Consider the following 21,701-nt stretch of genomic DNA (forward strand, 5'->3'; position numbering starts at 1 on the left):
AAGGTTTAAAATACCAGACTAAGGAGTCTGTTATTCTAGGAATCTTTTATCCTAGAAATCATAGGGAGCCACAGCAGATTTTTTGGCAGGGAATGACACATCTGTATTTTATGAATATTAATTTGGAAGTTATGGGAAGAGTGGATTGGAGAAAGAAGAGACTGGAGGCAGGGAGACCAATTAAAAGGTTATTATGTTAGTCCAGATGAGAAGCCATGAAGGTCTGAATTAGGGTAGAGTCTGGGTGAGTGGAGAGAAGGGGACAGTCAGAAGGGCTGCCTCGCTTGATCTTCTGACCAAAAGACTCTTGGCCTGAGACTCTCGGGGTCATTTTTTTTTTTTTGCAGGGAAATGAGGGTTAAGTGACTTTCCCAGGGTCACACAGTAAGTGTCAAGTGTCTGAGGCCGGATTTGAATTCAGGTCCTCCTGAATCCAGGGCCAGTGCTTTATCCACTATGCCACCTAGCTGCCCCTTAATTCTTTTTTTGGAGGGGGGATCATTTTAGGAGACAGTTGGGTTCTGTGATCTGTGAGAGTATAGTAACACATACAAAATGAATACAAGGTAGTTTGGGAGGGCCTTCAGTAGGAGTTTGGGGGCAGGGAAAGGGAGGATCAAAAAAAGCTTTGTGTAGAAGGTGGGGAACTTGAGTTGGGTCCTGAAGAAAACTAGGAATTCTCAGAGTTAGATGGAGGGAGGGAGAGAATTCCAGGGCACCAATGTAAAGGCATAGAGATGGGCATTGGAGTGTCCACAACAAGTAACAGGATGCCAAGGGTGAGTGAGCTGGGAGCAGTGAAGGGGATCTGGGGAGCAAAGGGAATAGGGGAGGGCTTTGAAAAATGGTGAGCATCCCAGAGACCTCCTGGGTCACCCAGTAAGGAATGGGCACAGTATGCCAGTCACAGGATCTCAGAGGTAGATGGCATCTCAGGGGACATCCGGTCCAACCCGTAGCTATCTGCACCAAATCAGACAGGTCATTCAGTCTCTGCTCAAAGCCTTTCAATGACAGGGCACCGCCCTGCCTCCTCAGGCCACCCATTCCACTCTGGGTCAGCTGTAATTGTGGGGAAGTTTGTCCTTACGTCATTACCTCAATTTGCCAATGGCCAGCTTCCCTTCTCCTCTCTCCCCAGGGCTCCTGATGATGCCCTCTGGGGCCACCGAGAGCAAGTGAATTTCCTCTTCTTCAGGACAGTGTTTTGAAAACATCAAGGTGATTTGCCCCCGTCTTCTCTTCCCTAGGCTAAACAGCATCAGTTCCTTCACCAGCCTTGGTCCCTCCTGGTTTCTGTTCATCTCACCATCCTGACAACCAAAGGTAAAATGGAGAATTTTGCACCCAGGACAAATACCAAAGACTGTGCCCTAGGGCAATCAGCAAATGGGGGAGGGAGTCCTGAGACACTGGCTGGAGGTACCCGCTAGAGAAGCAGTTGGTGAAGGAAGTAAGGAAGGGACAAAGAGGCAGGGGCCGGGGCCGGAAGGGGTAAGGAAAGCCCTCACCCTAGTTTGCCATCTGCAAATTTCCTGTGGTAACTCATTTTTCTGACGAGGAGCCGAGCCCGGCTGTTTCTATATAGCTAAAGGACTACAGGTGCTATCAAGTCCTCTAAATCCCAGGCTGTTTAAATTGAGAACCCTCTGAATTCTCTGCCCAGATACAAAGTCCCATCACCCTTACTTTATCAGTCAATTAATCAATCAATCAACAAGCATTTATGAAGCACTTCCCATTAGATCCTGTGCCAAGGGTTGGGGATACAGAGACAAAAAGCAGATTATCTCAGCCCTCGAAGGGCTTACATTCCAATTCCTATGTAAAGACATATACATACAATGAATACAAAATCAACACATGGCAGGGTCTGGAGATCCCTAGCACCCAAGGAGAGCAGGAACAGCCTCCTGCAGAAGGTGGTATGGGGGGGTGTTTAAAAGAACTAAAAAAAGAAAGGGAGGATGATATCTGTAAAGCATTTATTTTTTGTTTATCCTTGTTTTTTGTGGGGGCAGGTAGGGTGGTGTGGCTTATGCCTAGGGCCAGATTTGGGCTCTGGGCTTCCTGGGTCTTGGGCTGGTGCTTCGTCCATTGTGTCACCTAGCTGATCCATGATGACATCTTTAAAATAAAGTTAAGGGGTAAGAGGAATGCACTGGAAGAAAGGGAAAGGAAAAGGTAGAATGTGGCTCACATAAAAGAATGTAGCTCACATAAAAGAAACAAGAAAAAGCTCATGGAGTGGAGGGGAAGATGGCGAAGGAACAGGGGAGTGAGTGAGCCTTACTCTCATCAAATTGGCTCAAAGAGGGAATAACATACATACTCAAGTGGGTATAGCAATATATATTTTGCCCTGAGGGAAAGTAGGAGGGAAAGGGGATAAGAAGGAAGAGGGGAAGGAAGGGAGGGCAGATTGGGGGAGGGGGCAGTGAAAAGCAAAACACTTTTGAGGAGGGATAGGGTGAAAGAAGATAGAAAATAAAGTCAATATCAAGGGGAGGGAATAGGATAGAGGGTAATACAGTTAGCAATAGTAATTGTAAAAGAAATGATGTGCAGGATACTATCAGAAGGACATATGAAAAATGCAAACCATCTGAATGCAAATTGAAGTATAATTCTTTAAAAAAAGAAAAAGGGAAGAAGGAAGGAAAGAAGGAAGAAAAGAGGGAAAAGAAGGAAGGAAAAGAAGGGAAGGAAGGAAAGAGAGAAAGGAAGGAAGGAAGAAAGGGAGGGAGAGAGAGAGAGAGTGTGAGCAAGCGAGCAGAGATTCTGAGAGGTAGAAAAGGAGAGTATTTCAGGCTTGAGAGACACCTCAGTACAAAGGAATAGAGATAAGCTATGGAGCATTGAGTAAGGAAGAACAAATAGGTCACGATCACTGTACTATAGACTATATAGAGGGGATGAACATACAAGCAAACTGGAGGGGGCAGCTAGGTGGCACAGTGGATAGAGCACCAGCCCTGGAGTCAGGAGGACCTGGGTTCAAATATGACCTCAGACACTTGACACTTACTAGCTGTGTGACCCTGGGCAAGTCACTTAACCCTCATTGCCCTGTTCAAAAAACAAAACAAAAGATAACAAAAAAGCAGATTGGAAAGATTAGAAGGGCTTCAGGTTACAATGATTCAAACAGAATTAGTTATTTGATAGTTGATCCTTGGGGTGATAGGAAGCCTGGGCAGTTTATTGGGTAGGGGGTTCAGAGATATGCTCACATCTGTATTTTAAAAACATCCTTTTGACAGCTGTTGAAGGCAATAAGGGAGGTTTGAGGAGAGAGATATGATGTTCTATTTTGGACATGTTGACTCTGAGGTGTCTCCAGGACATCTGGTTAATGAACAATAGACAGTTAATGATGCAGAGATGGTAGGCTCTAGTGAGAGTTGTTTAGGGATAGGAAGACTTTGGACGGTTGATAGACCAAGGTGAAGGAAGTAGTAGGTAGTGAGAGATTGGAAAGAGATGGGTATGATAGTGAGGGCAAACTGAGGGGAAGGCAGGAGGGGATGAAATCAAGGGTATATGTTGATAAACTGATCTTGGTGTCAAGAAGAGCCACAGCTTCATCATAGAACAGAATAAAAGAGGAAATGGTGGGAGATGATGTCAGGGTGTGAGATGAAGAGGGCTTTAATGATACAGAGGAAGGAAGGAGAGGGGAATCTTGGTAAATAGTCTCAATTTTTTTTTCAGTAAAGTACGAGGCATTTTAGAGTTGTTTTAATTTACGTTTCTCTAATCAACAGTGAGCCAGAGCATTTTTATATGACAATAGATAGCTTTGATTTCTTCTTCTGAAAACAACCTGTTTATATCCTTTGACCATTTATCAATTGGGGGGTGGCTCTTATTTTTATAATTTGACTCAATTCTTTACATATTTGAGAAATGAGGCTTTTATCAGAAAAATTTGCTGTAATTAAAAAAAAATCTATGGTTATTGTTGTTGTTTAGTCACATCTTATTCTTCATGACCCTATGGACCATACTCTCCATGTGGTTTTCTTGGCAAAGATACTAGAATGATTTGCTATTTCTTTCTCCAGCGAATTAAGGCAAACAAAGGTTAAGAAACTTGCCCAGGGTCACACAGCTAGTAAATGTATAAAGCCAGATTTGAGCTCAGAAAGACCTGACTCCAAGCCAAGCACTCTATCTACTGAGCCACCCAGCTGCCTCCTCTTATGTATGGTACCTTTTAGCAAAATGTAGTTTCCCTGATTATCTCTTTTGATTAGTTCTCTTTTTGCTTTTTCTTTGTCTGAGATCTTGATTGCTACCCCTGACTTTTTTTTTTACTTCAGTTAAAGTATAGCTAAATGTATCATCTTCCCACATAGGAATGTAAAGAGCTTAACCTTATTGAGTCCTTTATGATTTCTCTTTCATGTTTACCTTTTTATGCTCTTCTTGAGTCTTGTGTTTGTCAAATTTTCTATTGAGCTCTGGTCTTTTCATTGGGAATGCTTGAAAATCCTCTATTTCATTGTGCTCATTTTTTTTCTCCTGAAGGATTGTATTCAGTTTTCCTGAGTGGATTATTCTTTTTTTTTAAATAAATTTTAAAATTGATTTTAGACTTAGATACAAAATGAGAAAAGAAAAAAAGTTGCCATGTACACAGCAGAACATAGGAGAGGATTCAAAATAAAACAATAAATTGCCATTTCTAGAAAACCTATATAATAAATACTGCACACTGTTTTCAAATCTGCCCAGTTTTTCTTTGCTTCCTTGTTGGTTTTCTTTTGTTCTTTGCTGTGTATTTTTTACTTTATTCCAACCCCCCCCATACCCTAAAGAAGACTGCAATTAAGTGTAGATATATAGATATCTATAAACATATACATATATAAACACCCATATACTCATACACATATATGTAAGACTGTACTATGCTTATTTCCACTTGTCTGTCATCTGTTTCTCTGAAGGTGGATAGCATTTTTTTCCGCAAGCCCATGTTTTTCCAAGTCAACCAGCTCATCACTTCCTGTTATCCACAGTTATCCTATCCTGTTATCCTTCCTTCTCTGAAGAGGACCATAACATTGGGGTGATGTCATGATTTGCACTGAATTGGATTTAAGTGAGGGAGGGCTGTGCAAGGTCATCAACCTTATTCTATCTTCCAGGACCATATGTTAGGACAACTGGAGATGGTCCTGAATGTTTTTTAAGGCAAATGGGGTTAAGTGACTTGCCCAGGGTCACATAGCTAGTAAGTGTCTGAGGTGAGATTTGAAATCAGGTGTTCCTGATGCCAGGGCCAGTGTTCTATTCACTTTGCCACCTAGCTTCACAATCATCACCTCTAAACCACAGCAATATTCCAACCCATTCACATACTATCTGAGAGTCTGTCTATGAAAGTTTTTTCCCCAATTTTCTGCATTCTGTTCTTGGCTACATAGGTTTTGTTTATATAAGAACATTTTTATTTAAAATAATCAAAATTTTCCATTTTCATTTCAACAATGTTCTCACCTTATAACATAGGTTAAGGTCTGATAATGCTGAATCTACTTCCTTCACATTTTTTTCCTCATTTCTTTGAAGCCCCTGACCTTTTGTTCTTCCAAATGAACTTTGTTATTATCTTTTCTAAATCAGTAAAATAATTTTTTAGTCATTTAATTGGGATGACATTGAATCAGTAGATTAATTAAGTAAAATCATCATTTAAAAAATTATATTGGCTTTACCTACCCATGAACAATAAATATTGCTTCAATTATTTGGATCTCAGTTTATTTGTATAAAAATGTCTTACGTTTATATTAAAATAGTTACTGTGTCTGTTTTGGCAGATAAATGCTCAGGCGTTTTATACTGCCTAGTTATTTTAAATGGTCTAAAATAATATTGAATACTATTGCAGATACATAATGTAGTTTTTTTCTTTTAACTAAATCTATTTAAACTAATTTTGTCTGAGATCATGATTACTATCCCTGCTTTTTTTACATCATAAATTCTTCTTCTACTCTTTATTTTATCTTTGTGTGTATCTCTCATTTTTATAATGTTTCCTGAAAGCAACATATTGTTGAATTCAAAATTTTAATTTGATACCAATTTCTGTTTCTGTTTTGTGGGCAAATTCATCCCATTCACATTCTAAGCAACAATTACTTGTTGCATATTTTCCTCCTTCCTATTTTTCCTCACTCTATTCTCACTCTATTTACCCTATCCCTCCTCACTCCTCTGTTTTACTTCTACCTGCTATTTTGCCTTCCTATTCCTTACCCTACCCACCCCTCCAGGAGTCCCTCCCTTATCCTCTCTCCTCTCACTATCCCCTTTTATTTAACCCATTCCTAAATGAGAGTAGGTTCCATCACTACCTGCCCTTCCCCCACATCTTCTTTTGTATCAACTTTTATGTCTCATTTGTATGAGATGAATACTCCTTTTCATCTCTCCCTACAGTTTTATTTTACTCAGCTCAGCCCAAGCTTTTCTTTCAAAATCCCCAAATAATACTGACAGTGGTAAGAGTACAGCTAATATTTTCACATATAAGAAGTAAACACTTTGTCTTTATTGAATCCCTTATAATCATTCTTTAATTCCTACTTTATATTTCCCTTGGATGTTATATGTTGAATTTTCCCTTAAGTTCTGTGTTGTTTTTTTTTGTCACAAAAAACCTCCTTAAAATCTTTCAATTCATTAAATGTCCATTGTTTTAAAAATTCAGGATTATACTTAACTTTGCTGGGTAAGTTCCCTTGGTCCTAACCCCAAATCTTTTGCTCTATGGAATATAATATTCTAAGACCTACAATCCTTCCATGTAATATCTGCTAGGTCTTGTGTAATCCTTAATGTTGCTCCATGATATTTAAATTGTTTCTTTTTCTTGTTGCTTCCAATATTTTCTCCTTAATCTGGGAGCTCTGAAACTTAGGTGTAATATTCCTGTAGGTTTTTCTCCTGGGATCTCTTTCAGGTGGTGATCAGTGGATTTTTTCTTTTCTTTTTTTTTAATCATAAAAGTATTTTATTATTTTCTAGTTACATATAGAGAAAGTTTTCAACATTTGTTTTTATAAGATTTCTAGTTCCAAATGTTTCTCCCTCCCTCCTCTCCCTTCCCCCTCCTCAAGACAACAATCTGATATAGGTTATATATGTACCATCACATTAAACATATTTCTGCATTAGTCATGCTGTGAAAGAAGAATCAGAACAAAAGGGAAAAACCTCAAAAAAGAAAAACAAAAAAGTAGAAACAATATGGTTCAATCTAGATTCCACAATTCTTTTTTCTGGATTTGGAGAGCATTTTCCATCATGAGTGCTTTGGAATTATCTTGGACCATTGTATTGCTGAGAAGAGTCAAGTCTATCACAGTTGATCATCACACAATGTTGCTTTTACTGTGTACAATGTTCTCCTGGTTCTGCTCATCTCACTCAGCATCAGTTCATGTCAGTCCTTCCAGGTTTCTCTGAAATCTGCCTACTCCTTGTTTCTCTCTCTCTTTTTTTTTTTTGTTTTGTTTTTGTGGGGCAATGGGGGTTAAGTGACTTGCCCAGGGTCACACAGCTAGTAAGTGTCAAGTGTCTGAGGCCGGATTTGAACTCAGGTACTCCTGACTCCAGGGCCGGTGCTTTATCTACTGCGCCACCTAGCCGCCCCTCTGCTCCTTGTTTCTATAGCACAATAGTATTCCATTACATTCATATATCACAACTTGTTTAGTAATTCCCCAATTGATAGGCATCCCCTCAATTTACAATTCCTTGCCACCACAAAAAGAACAGCTATAAATATTTTTGTACATGTGGGTCCTTTTCCCTTTTTTATGATCTCTTTGGGATAAAGACATAAGAGTGGTATTGCTAGGTCAAAGGGTATGCACAGTTTTATAGCCCTTTGGGCATAGTCAGTGGATTTTTTCTATTTCTGCTTTGCCTTCTTATTCTAGGACTTCAGAGCATTTTTCTTTGATAATTTATCACAACATTGTATCAAGATTCTTTTTTAATTGTAATTTCAGGGAGTTTGATTATTATTAAATTATTTCTTCTCAATCTGTTCTCCCTATCAGTTGTTTTCTGATGAGATGTTTCACTTTCTCTTCTACTTTTTCATTCTTTTGTTTTTATTTTATGATTTCCTGTTGTCTTAGAACATCATTATCTTCCCTTTGACAAATTCTAGCTCTCAAGGAATAATTTTCTTCCTTAAGTTTTTCATTCTCTATTTCAAGTTGGTTGAGTTTCTTTTCATAATTTTCTTGATTTTCTTGGATTGCTCCTTTTTTTTTTTCTAATTTTTCCTTGATCTCTCTTATTTGGTTTTTAAATTGCATTTTAAGTTCTTCCAAGAACTTTTTTTGTGCTTGGGACCATTTGACATTTCTCATTTAAAAAGTAGTGGCTTTTTAAGCTCCAGTATCTTCCTCTGAATATGAACCCAGATATTCCCTGACATGGGCTAGGAATAAATCAGAAAAAGTTTCTCCTGTGAGAAGCAAAACCAAAGATGACCAGATCATAGGACAGGCATGTCAAGGAATCAAGATTTTCCTGGTTTATTGTTTCTCGGTATCTCATGGAGTCATTAGCTTCCACTTGTCCAATTCCATTTTTTTTTTAGTGAGGCAGTTGGGGTTAAGTGACTTGCCCAGGGTCACACAGCTAGTAAGTGTTAAGTGTCTGAGGCCAGATTTGAACTCAGGTACGCCTGACTCCAGGTCTGGTGCTCTATCCACTGCAACACCTAGCTGCCCCCCAATTCCAATTTTTAAGGAGTTCTTTTCTTCAGGGAATTTTTGTACTTCTTTTATCATTTTACCAATTCTGTTTTTTAAAGTGTTGCTTTTTTAAAAGTATTTTTTGTGCCTCTTTTACCAGGTTGTTAATTCTTTTATTATTTTCTTATATAGCTCTTTTCTTTTCCATTTTTTCCTCTGCCACTCTTAGCTCTTTCTTTAATCTTCCAAGAATTCTTGTTGTGCTTGTGTCCAATTAGCATTCTTTTCTTTGAAGCTTTGCTTATAACTGTTTTCACAGTTGTCTTCTGAATTTATATCTTGATCTTCCCTGCCATAGTCACTTTTTATGGTCAAGTTGTTGTTTGGGGTTTTTTTGTATTGTTATTTACTCATTTTCCTAGCCTATTTCTTTCTTTCTTTTTTTTCCCTAGCTTATTTCTTGACTTTGAACTTTATGTTAAAACCAGGCTCTTTTCACCTAGGGGTGAGGAAGTACTGTTGCAAGCTTCAGACTTTTTCATGCTGTGATTTTCAGAGCTAGTTCTGGGGGTCTCCAAGTTTTTGGTGCTTCCAACAGTGGAGAACAGTGTAATCATTGCTCTCCTGGTCTGTGTTCTGATCTTAACTCAGCAAGGGCCACGTTCTCCTGTAGCTGCTAGCACTAGTGATTCTCTCTGCTAAGCAGCACCAGGCCCAACATCCAGTGCCAACAAAGGGTCCTCTGTAGTCTCTTTCTGACCAATTTCTACCCCCCCTTACCATTTCTGGGCTGAAAGCTCTGACTGCTGCTACTGCCACTGTTGCCACCTCCAAGCCCTACCACTGGGTATGCTCCCTAGAGCATACCAGCCCCAACCCCCATATCACAGACTTCTCCTACCAATCTCTTAAAATGTTTTGGACTGGAAAATTGTCTTACCATTTGCTGGCTCTGCCACTCCAGATTTCAATTTGACACATTTTTAAAAAGTTGTTTGGGGGGCTGCTAGGTGGCTTAGATTCAGGAGGACCTGAATTCAAATTCAGCCCAGATACTTGACACTTACTAGCGGTGTGACCCTGGGCAAGTCACTTGACCCTCATTGCCCTGCAAAAAAAAAAATTATTTGGAGGGGAATGTTGGGAAAATTTAGTTGGGTTATTGCCTCTACTCTTCCATCTTGATTCTGCCTTTGTATATTCCTTTTAAATACCATACATTCAAATTGCTGTATTCTAGATTTGAATCCCATCCCATAATTGCAATATCCTAGTCCAGAATCCTATCTGGCCAACACTATAATGTTGGCCTGAATCCCATTCTACCATTGTGATAATCTAGACCTGAGTCCCCTTCCACCAACACTCTATGATACATGTGAGGTAATTTTCATCTCTTTACATTATAATCTCTATTTCACTTTATTACCCATACTTTGTCCATTAGGGTAAAGGCACCTGCTGTCTCCACATTACTATTGTTGGCCCTCTTTCCTAGCACTCACTTCCTATGAAACACTGGGCATCGCCTGCCCTGCTTTTTGTCTTCTTAAGTCATTCATTTCTAAGTCTTCATTGCCTTCCATAGTGCCTAGCTTTGCAATGTATCAGGTTTCACTGAAAAGAGAAGGGGTATGCAAGAAATTTCACAGGAGAAGGAAGCATGATCTCATCTGGGTTCAAGTCCCCAACATCATCTCTTACTGTTGTTAACTCTAGACAAGTTTTTCCCCCATCTGAATCTCAGGTTCCCCATCCATAAAATGGGCTTAATAATACTTGCATCTTCATAGGATTATTATTTGTAAACTATAAAGCACTGGAAAATGACAGCTTGTTATTAAATGGCATAAAGGCTGAGAAAACGTTTTTCACACTGTAAAGGCCCCCACCCCTAGCAGAGGGATTCTTCTTATTATAGCTTAGAAAGACAGTAAATAACATATAATTCATGCTAATAGTAAGGGAGGAATCATTTCCCCATAGACAGTAGATGATTAAGTGCCGAAATGTGTGGGGCAGGGAAAAGATTATTATCAACAAGAACATTTCCTCTCTACCCTTCTCTCTCCTTGACTAAAGGAGGTTGTATTTCTCCTTTCTCTGGAGTCCCTAGGTTGAGGATCTCACCTTGCCATTAAAGTGGTGGCTCAAGGTATTTCCTCTCAGGTTGAAGACCCAGAGGAGTTGAGAACCTAGGTAAGTCTTGGGAAGAGATTTCAGCTCAGTGTCTAGTGGGGAGCTCCTGGCCAGCCTTGGCTTTGAATCAGGCAACCCATGGGAACTTCACACCAGAGGAAGAAACTGGAGAGATTAATTTAGTCCTAGATTTAGAGCTGAAAGGTTCTTGAATATCCCCTAATTTTACACATTTAATGTCTTTCCTTTGTGGATTTTTTTTTTTTTTTACAGTTTACAAATAATTTTCCTCACTAACCATCTGGCTGCCTCAGCTAGAATATAAAATGTTAAAGCTAGAAGTGACCCTAGAGAGCATCTGATCTCCTCATTTTTCCAAGGATGAAACTGAGGCTTCAAGAGGAGAAAGTCACTTGCCCAAGGTCTCACAGTAAACCAATCTAGATCCAAGACTACAACAAAGGTTTCCTGGCTTTCAGCCCCTGGACTCTTTTCTCTTTCTACTATCTCTTCCTGGATTTTGTTATTGCTATATACAAATGCTGATGACTTTGGTGGCTTTATTTTATAGATTTGCTGTAGCACTTTATTTTCTCAATGATCTTCTTTGCTGATTTCCTAGGGTATTCCAAGAAAACTAACCTGCTATTTGCAAATAGGAAAAATTTTGTCTCCTTTCTTCCAATGTTTATGTCTTTAATTTCTATCTCTCATCTTATTTCTATCGTTAGCATTTCTTTGACTATATCAAATACTAGTGAAAAAGAGAAACATCCTTGTATTATTCTTGGGATTATTAAGTAAAGTTTTCTAGTGTTTCCCCATTACAGAAGATTCTAGTTTGGGGCTTTAAATGTATACTTTTTATTATAATAGAAAATGGTCCATTTAGTAATGATTTATAAGATTTTTAGAATAAATGAGTGTTATACTTTGTCAAAGGCCTTTTTTCCTATCTATTGATATAATCATGTTATTTAAGGAGTTTTGTTTTTAATATGATTAATTATATTATTTGTTTTCTAATATCAAATCATTTTCATATCCCTAATAAGAATGCAATGTGGTCCTAGTGAATCTTATTTACATATCTATTTATTAAGAATTTTTACATCAACATTTTCTAGTGATGTTGGTCTAAAGTTATCTTTCTCTGCTTTATCCCTCCCCCAGGATGTTTTTCAGTACATACTAGGAGAGGATATAGGGAAGAAAAGAGGAGAAAAAAGGAAAAAGAAAGAAGAGAGAGGAGAAAGAGAAAAGGAGAGGTAGGTAAGGGGGGAGAGAGGGAGAGAGGAAAGAGGCGAGGAGAGAGGGAGAGGGAGAGAGAAGAGAGAGAGAGAGAGAGAGAGCAAGCATGAGTGCTAGCTATAAATCCTTGATGAAGAGTGAGCAATTCAAGAAAGGACTAAGAAAAGTGCGGACCTAATTCAGGCTGTAGTTGTTGTTCCTGAGGCCCTCCACAAGAGCTGAGTTGGGCTGGCTGAGCTGAGGCAGGGTGTGCCTAACTGAAGTCCTGAAAGTTATCTACATGTCAACCCCCTCTATTTGCCTATATCCAAAACCATGTCACTTGTCTTGTCTCTTAGGCAGAAGCTGCCTGTTTTTCTAATATGACCAGATACCCTACTCTTCTGACCTGGCTAGGTTGAACTCAGCTCTTAATAATTCCAAACCAGTCAAACACTCTGGTCCAGACATCTGTCAGCCCCAGATTAGTTCCTGCCCTTAGGGAGCCCCTAGTCTAAAGATATAACCACTGGGGGAGACATAGCTCTTCTCCTCAGAACAAAGCCATTGCAAGACTTAGCCACACTCTGGGAATAGCTTTAAGACTTTCTTCCATGAGAGACCTTGTGCCCCCCTTAATTCTTTTCCTAGACTCAAATCTGCAGAGAAATGAAATCTTCCCTATTGATTCCCTCAGACCTACTGGGATCCCCCTTCCTCTTCTCTCCCTCCCCTGACATCCCGCCTTGCACAGATTTGGGTGAGCTACAATGACAGAAGAAGAAGTGGGTACTGAGAAAGAGAAGAGAAAACAAGTCCTTCCTCCCTCCCCTCACTCCTCTGAGCCACCCCAAACCACAGAGACCAGAAGGGCCTAGGGTCATTTTCAGGAAGAAGGCCAACTCATACAAGAAGAGGTTTTCTCCATTTTTGTATCTCTGTGTATGTTTCATTAATTTTAAGAGACCGAGTATAACAGACACGGATACTAACCGGGATGGACATCCTGTCTGTGTAGGTTTGAAAAAGATCGACAGTACGGCCAGGTCAGGATCAGGCTGGGTCTGTTTAGGGATGAAATCAGGGCTTGGTCTGAGGTTAGGGCTCTATCTGAGATGATTCATTCATTCACTCAACAAACCTTTATTAAGCACCTACTATGTGCCAGGCACCGAGAAACTAAAAACAACAACAAAAAGTTACCTCCATCACTGAGCTTACATTCTGGGAGTGAGGTGGAGGAAAGAATAACTTATACACTCCTCCATTCCCTTATCTTGGTTCATACCACAAGCACCCTAGTCCAAGCCCTCCCCACATTCTATCTGACTTCCTGTATCATTCTCGCAATTGGCCACCTCTCTGCAGCCTTCTCTTCTCTCTCCAGTCCATCCTCCACACACTAGCCAAAGTGAAATCCCGTAAGCACAGCTCTGACCATGTCACTCCTCAACTAAAGAAGTCTCCATGGCTCCCTGTTACTCTTAGGTCAAAGCACAACTCGTCTATTTGACTTATGGCATTTCTGTAGCCCAGCTCCAATCCATCTCTCCAGGCTAATTACATATTACTCCTCCTTATGAACTCTCTTTTCTAACCCACCAGTCCTTAAACTTAGAATCATGGACCCTGGGGCAGCTAGGTAACGCAGTAGATAGAGCACCAGCCCTGGAGTCAGGAGTACCTGAGTTCAAATCTGGCCTCAGACACTTAACACTTACTAGCTGTGTGACCCTGGGCAAGTCACTTAACCCCAATTGCCTTACTAAAAAAAAATAAAGAAAAAGAATCATGGACCCCAAAGTCTATGAAGTCTATGCACGCAATCTTTTTTTTAACCTGCTGTTTCTAGAATATCAAGGCAATTTTCCCTGACAATCTCTTGGAAGATGATATCTAAGCTCTTGTTTTGATTATGGTTTTCAAGTAGTCCAATAATTTTCAAATTATCTCTCCTAGATCTATTTTCCAGGTTAGCTGTTTTTCCAAGAAGATATTTCACATTGCTCTCTATTTTTCTTCATTTGGATTTGATTTATTGTGTTTTGGTTTTTCATAAAGTCACTAGCTTCCATTTGTTCAATCCTAATTCTCAGGCAGTTATTTTCTTCAGAGAGCTTTTACATTTGGCTTTTCAAGCTGTTGACTTTTTTCTCATGACTTTCCTGCATCATTCTCATTTTTTCCTCTACCTCTCTTACTTTTTTTTTTATAAGAATTTCTTTCTTTTTTTTTTAACTTTTTTTTTGGGGGGGGGTGAGGCAATTGGGGTTAAGTGACTTGCCCAGGGCCACACAGCCAGTAAATGCCAAGTGTTTGAGGCCGGACTTGAACCCAGGTCCTCCTGACTCCAGGGCCGGTGTTCCATCCACTACGCCACCCAGCTGCCCCACCTCTCTTACTTTTTAAGTACCTCTATGGCCTGAGACCAATTTATATTTTTCTTGGAAGTTTTGGATATAGGGGCCCTGATGTTGCTATCTTCTTCTGAGGGTGCACCTCAATCTTCCCTGTCACTAAAGAAACTTTCTATGGTTCACATCTTTCTCTGTCTGCTCATCTTGCCCACCTTTTACTTGACTTTTAATTCCTTCTTAAATTGGGGCACTGCTTCTAGGCTGCACTGTCCCAAGCTTCAGGGGGTCCCAGGTTGGTATAGTTTAAGGATAGGCAGGTTCTACACTCACTTGGCCTGTGTTCTGGTCTGAAAATAACTCTAGGCCTACTTGCTCTTCAACCAGAAAACAAAATTTTTGTTTCGCTGGATTGATAGCTCCAGTGAGCCTGTACCCCTCTCCCACCTGGGCTGCCACCACTCAAGCCACTCAATCTCTAAATAATGTTTTTAAATGAATAAAATAAAATACATAGGCTTGTTAAAAGAAAAACAATTATATTGAACTACAGTTATGAAAATATTTTTTAAAAAACAAGTTTACAGACCCCATGTTAAGAATGTCTATTCTCAAGGGGCAGCTAAATGGCACAGTAGATAAAGCACCAGCCCTGGAGTCAGGAGGACCTGGGTTCAAATATGACCTCAGACACTTGACACTTACTAGCTGTGTGACCCTGGGCAAGTCACTTAACCCTCACTGCCCCACAAAAAAGAAAAAAGAATGTCTATTCTAGATGATCTGGTCCACTCATGTGGCCCAAAGAGGCCATGCCATCTTTTGCCACTGTCCTCCCATGCCTTGATTGCTCTCCCTCCCACCTCTTCCCCTTCCAAACCTTGCTCCCTTCAAGGCTCAGCTCAAATGCTAAATCCTCCAAAGGACCTTTTCTGATTCCCCCCTTTATTAATGTGCTCCTAATCACTGTGAAATTTTTTCTTTTGTATCCTGTATTTTATTATTTGTAAACATATTGAGGCCTTCTAGTAGCATATAAGTTCTTTGAGGGCAGGAACTGTCTCCCTTTTGCATTTATTTCCCACCATGTCTGTCACATAGTAGGTACTTTATAAGTGTTTGTCAATTGATTAATTGAAATAAATACAAAATACATACAAATTAAATGCAAAGTAATTTCATGGGGGGTACTACCAACTGGGAGGGAAAAGGAAAGATGCCTCATGACTTCATGGAGTATGTGGCACTTCAGTTGATGAAAGAGGAGGCGCTTGAGTTGAGTGTTGAAAGAAACTGGAAAGTCTTAGAGGCAGGGACACAAAAGATGTGCATTCCAGGCATAGGGGCTACATGTACAAAGATCTGGAGGTGGGAAATGAAAAGTTATGTATGGGGAAAAGTCAATCTGGCTGGAATACAGAGTACAAGAAAGTCCTATGAAATAAGACTGAAAAAGTGGGTTAAAGCCAGATTATAAAGGGCTTACAGTGTTTGTATTATATCCCAGGGACAAGAGAGGGTGGTTTGGGGCTCAACATGGACCTAGGGTTATATCTTAGACTAAACCAAAGAGAACACTTCCAAGTTAATTCATCCCCATCTCATTATCACTCCGTATCACTCTCAGTACAAATCAAAACGGGGACTTTTCAGTACCCAGATTTGTTTCCCAGCAGATAAGACCTCCAAAGTTAGAATAGCTTTTCCCATATCTTACCAATCCTGCCTTTGTCTGGGTCAGTTCCTGCCCAGGTAGTGACTCAGTCTTCCCTTGCCTCTGCACATTGACGCGTAAGTCTTCTTCTCTGGGGTTTCCAAACCCCAGGCTTTGGAACCCTCTCCAGCCTCCATTCACTTCCTTCAGAGAGAGCTTTGGACCCAGAGAGGGATGTAACCCAAAGGGGTGGAATTTTCCAAGAGCCCAATCCAAAGATTCAATTCAATTCAATAATTCCCTTCAATGAGCCTTTATTGAAAGGCTGCTCTGTTTAAGGCATTGTCTGCCCACAAGGAACTCCTGTTCCACTGGGGTTTGGGGGTGATTCATGCATTCATTCACTCATTCAGCAAGAATTTATAAGAGCCTAGGTAGAGCAGTGCATAGAGTACTACTCCTAGAGCCAGAAAGACTCATCTTCCTGAGTTCAAATCCAACCTCAGACACTTCCTAGTGGTGTGACTCTGGGCAAGTCACTTAACCCTGTATGCCTCAGTTTGTAAAATGAACCAGAGAAGGAAATGGAAAGCTACTCCAGTATCTTTGCCAAGAAAACCCCAAATGGGGTCAAAAAGAATTGGATATGACTGAAAAATGAGTGAACAACTATGTGCCAAGCACTATACTAATGCAGGGATGTTTCTTCCCCAAAGGAATTTGTGCACTAATGGAAGGAAATTATGTACTCAGATAAGTATTCACAAAATATATGCAAAATAAATGTACAACAATCACTCTTACATATATCCTTATATAAGTATACAATTATTCAAGTATCAACAAATAATGAATGCTTGTTAATTGAAATAAATATAGACAATTTTAAAAAATTGAAATAAATATAAAATACATTTTATCAGGAAACACTAACAGCTGTGGGGGGGAGGAAAAAAGGATGTGATACTTAAATTGTACCCTGAAAGAAACCAAGGATTCTCAGAGGTGGAGGCAAAGAGGAAGTGCATTCTGGGTATAGAGAACAACAGCCTGTGCAAAGGTGTGGAAGGAGGGGATGGAACATGATGTATGGGGCACCTCTAGAAGGCCAGGCCAGAAGTATAGAGTTTGTGAATTCAGGGAATATTGTACAATATGGGTGGAAAGGCACATAACATAAGTATAGTGCAAGATGAATGGAGGAGAGAGGGCCAGGGACATCTGGATGGATCAGGGAAGGCTTCATGAAGGAGGTGGCACCTGAGTTTGAACCATAAAGGAAGATAAGGATTCTCAGAGTCAGGGATGAGGAGGGAGCAAATTCCAGGCACTGGCTTTGGCTTATAGAAAATCACAGGCACATCAAGTTTGGGAGCAGATTTGAATCTACTTTGAGATAGAATTAATGAATAATAACAACAACAATCATCATAACTGGCAATTATTTATATATCACTTTAAGGATTACAAATTCTTTTTTTGTGTGTGTGAGGCAATTGGGGTTAAGTGACTTGCCCAGGGTCACACAGCTAATAAGTGTTAAATGTCTGAGGCCAGATTTGAACTCAGGTACTCCTGACTCCAGGACCGGTGCTCTATCCACTGTGCCATCTAGCTGCCCCCCATTATTTTCTTACAGGACAGAGGTGGTAGATGGACTTCTGGGCTCTGGGAACGACTAGGGCAGCTGGACTAGAACATAGAGCATAGGTAGGGAAATGATATGAAACAAGGATGGAAAAGTTGGTTGGCACTTGAAACCCTACCCATGAACTTTTATACCTGAGGCAAGAAAGTGGTCCTCGCTTCTGGAGTGGAGGGGGGGGGAATCAGAAACCCTGGGACACTGGCAGGATCAGGAAGGACAGCTCACCTGGCAGCTTGTGGTCTCATCCAATAAGCAGTGTTAAGTGCCCACTTTGTGTAGGTGCTGAGGCTACAAAGACAAAACAAGAAATTGTGTCTGCCTTGTAAGTCCCAGTAAGAACTTACATCCTTCTCGGGGAGATCACAAGCAAACAGATAAGTATATACAGGATTATTGAAAGAGAAAGAGGAGGAGGAGGAGGAGGAGAAGGTGAAGGAGGAGAAAATTATGGGAAGGACTGGGAAGGGGAGGGGAAAGAAAGGAGGAAGAGGAAGAAGGGAAGAGAAAGAGGACGAGGAAGAAGAGAAAAAGGAGGAGATAAGGAAGAAAATTCTGGGGGAGAGGAGAAGGAGAGGAAGGAGAGGGAGAAGAAGGAAAAAGAAGATAAGGAGTGGAGGAGGAAGAGAAACAGAGATAAAGCCCAAGCAATTAGGGGGATCAGGAAAAGCTTTCTGTAGGTGAACTAAACCTTGAAGGAAGCTAAGAATTCTAAGCAGTGAAAGTGAGTATGACATGGAGGTGGCTGATGGAGCGCCAAGTTATCTTACTGTCTAACAGGTCAATTTGGTTGGACTATGTAGTATGTGAAGAGGAGTCATGTGACTTAAGCCTGTAAAGGTCGGCTGGAGCCAGACTGTCAGGCAGTCAACAAACACTTATTAATTCAATCTGATAAGCATTTATTAAGTGCCTACTATGTGCCGGGCATTGTACTAAGTGCTAGGGATACAAATATGAAAAAGAAAGACAATCTCTGTCCTCAAAGAGCTTACAATCTAATATATTAAGTATTTACTATGTGCCAGGTGCTGTGCTAAGTCCTGGGGATATTAAAAAATACATACAGGTAAATGGAAGGTAATTTCAGAGGGAAGGCCTTCAGGGTAGGAGGACTAAGAAAAAAAAAAAAAACTCTTGCAGAGTCCTTAGAAGACTCATAATACTCCCTTGTCAGAGACCATCCCAAGGATTTGTAACCCCTTTGGGGTCCTGGACCCCTTTGAAAATCAGTCTGCTGAAGTTTACAGACTCTGCTCAGAATCAGGTTTTTAAATACACAAAATTAAAAAAAAATATTACAAAAGAAATCATTGCTATTGAAATAAAGGTGTAGGGTTTTTTCCCATTCAAGGTCATAAACCCCCAGAAATCTATTGATGTACCCCTTGAGGGATTATGGAGTAGTCTAACACCCTCAGTTAACAGAGAAGCTAAGATTTAAGAAAAGGAAATGATTTGTTTGAAGTCTCACAATGAGTTGAAGGCAGCAGCAAAAACGAGCTCCTTCCCCTTTGTCTCGGCTATCTCTGAGCCTAAAGCATTCCTGAGCAGTCTTGAGCTATGCCCGGTCCTTACCCTTCTTCTCCCACTTTGCCATGGGGAGTGATTGCTGTACCTTTTTTGGGGAAAAAGACCTTCCCTCCTTCACCCATAGGTAAGCCTGGCCAGAATACCAGGAGGGCAGAGAGAGATGGGAAAAGGTCAGGGATATTTGCTGAGGGGCAAACATTTGGGCCAACAGAGATTAGGATTGAGCAAAATTTTAGAGAAACTCAAGCTTGCTCATAGAGTGGGAAGAGTATTGGATCTGATGGCAGCTGGGCAAGCTGGATTCAGATCCTGGCACTGCTACCAGCTCTGCATGCCTCTGGGGCCAAAGTCCGAGAGTGACTGCATGTGCGTGAGCCAGGGTGTGTGTCTGTTTATATAAACCTCTGTTCCTCCAACATCTGCTTTTCTGGCCTCCCTACAGTCCCTCAGTCCTGATGGTCCGGCCAAGCTGGAAGGGGGAAAAGGGCAGCTCTGCTGCCCCTGGGAATTCCCCTCTTCCCTGGAGGTAGGGTCCAGTTAATGCTGGCTTTCACAATCTCATGAAATCATGTCATGCTGAGAAGGCAAAGACAAGAACAGAGATTGCAGCAAAGGCCACAGAGTCACGGGCCTGGGGAAGGGGGGCGCAGGAAGAGGAAGGAAGGGTCCAGACGAGCTGAGCTAAGCTAAATGGCAGCCCTCTGGCTCTCTCTCACCTGCTCCCCCGCTCTCTTGATCATGGCTAATTGAACCCCAGCCTCTCCTGCCCAAGATGAGATTTCAGGAGCCCAGGGGGCAGAACCTCTAAGCAGACACTTGATGATAGCTATCATGACCCCCTCCCAGCCTCTCCTCCAACCCACTTGCTCTTCGCTTGGTGAGGTCTTGGGCAGGAGGTCAAGAAGAACCAACAGTCCATCATCACGTCCTGAGTCCTCCCTCCTCTCCAGCTTATTGCTGTCTTTGCTAAAATGTGGTGCCCAGAACTGAAGGCAGTGTCCCACCTGTGGTCTGACCAGGGCAGAGGACTGTGGAACCATGACCTCCTAAGTCCAGGAAGTTTATACCTCTCTTATTGCAGCCTCTGATTGCATTGACCTTTTAGGCTATTGTGTCATACATACCCTTGGCTCATGTGATGAGAATGCAGCCCACGGAAACCATCAGGAATTAACATCCAGATATGCCTCCTGGGTCTTGTCTTGTGACATTGACTTTTTTAACCTAAGTATAAAGACATTTATCCTTATTAAAGATATCTTTATTGTTGAGGCTAGACTCCTAATCTGCTTTCTATACTCTACCATGATTCCCATCTTGGTGCCTTTGCTTAGAATATTACCAATAATCCCTCTTTGCTCCTCTCCAAACCACAGTGGTCTCCCCCTTGTCTGGACTTCTGCAGTTCTTAGAGGCTGGGCCACTCACTGTAGCAATTGATCTTCTCTTTCCCTGGATCATTCTTCTTTCTCGTCTGGCTGTCTTCCATGCCTGGAGTCCTCGCCTCACCTCTGCCTCCTGCCTTCTCTGGCCTCCTTCAAGACTCCCCTCAAAGCAACTGAACGACAGCAGCAACAAATCTGTATCTTTTTATGCCCAGAAAGGAGTCACAGAGAGGATATGAAATATGTCTTGGGGTACAAGGTGGATGATAGACATGGGGGCAGGAAGGTAGCTTTTAAGACATTGTGGGTTCTTAGCTGACTTCAGTGTCATGAGAACAGCAGGTATGGGGATAGACCTAGACATCTTTTTTTTTTTAAAGCTGGCACTTTATTTTTTTAATCATAAAAGTATTTTATTATTTTCCAGTTACATGTAAAGATAGTTTTCAACATTTGTTTTAATAAGATTTTTATTTCCAAATTTTTCTCCCACCCTTCTTTCCCCGCCCCAAGACAGAAAACAATCTGATATAGGTTATATATGTACAATCACATTCAACATATTTCTGCATTAGTCTTGTTGTGAAAGAAGAATCAGAACAAAAGAGAAAAACCTCAAAAAAGAAAAAAAAACCCAAAAGCAGAAACGGTATGGTTCAATCTGCATTCAGAACCCACAGTTCTTTTTTCTGGCTATGGAGAGCATTTTCCATCATGAGTCCTTTGGAATTGTCTTGGATTATTGCACTATTGTAAAGAGCCAAGTCTATCACAGTTGATCATCACACAATGTTGCTTTTACTGTGTACAAAGTTCTCCTGGTTCTGCTCACTTCACTCAGCATCAGTCCACTTAAGTCTTTGCAAGTTTTTTTGAAATCTGCTTGCTCATTATTTCATATAGCACAATAGTATTCCATTACATTCATATACCACAACTTGTTCAGCCATTTCCCAATTGATGGGCATCCCTTCGATTTCCAGTTCTTTACCACCACAAAGAGAGCTGCTATAAATATTTTTGTACATG

General features: G+C 40.8%; 1 protein-coding gene across 5 annotated transcripts in view; it reads left to right on the forward strand.

Annotated features, from left to right (window-relative positions):
* The window catches only part of P2RY6 (pyrimidinergic receptor P2Y6), a 57,253-nt gene that overhangs the window by 21,613 nt on the left and 13,939 nt on the right, over positions 1 to 21,701 (forward strand). For 2 of the 5 annotated variants that reach the window (XM_043999169.1, XM_043999170.1), the window contains one exon: positions 1,142 to 1,326. The exons of 1 other annotated variant lie outside the window; for it this stretch is intronic. The gene's annotated coding sequence lies outside the window, so the exon portion shown is untranslated. Of the gene's footprint in view, positions 1 to 1,141; positions 1,327 to 19,766; positions 19,814 to 21,701 lie in introns of those variants that run through there. 2 more of the 5 variants (XM_043999171.1, XM_043999174.1) reach the window with 2 other exon arrangements.

The sequence above is a fragment of the Dromiciops gliroides genome, chromosome 3 (assembly GCF_019393635.1).
Source record: "Dromiciops gliroides isolate mDroGli1 chromosome 3, mDroGli1.pri, whole genome shotgun sequence".
Taxonomy (NCBI): domain Eukaryota; kingdom Metazoa; phylum Chordata; class Mammalia; order Microbiotheria; family Microbiotheriidae; genus Dromiciops; species Dromiciops gliroides.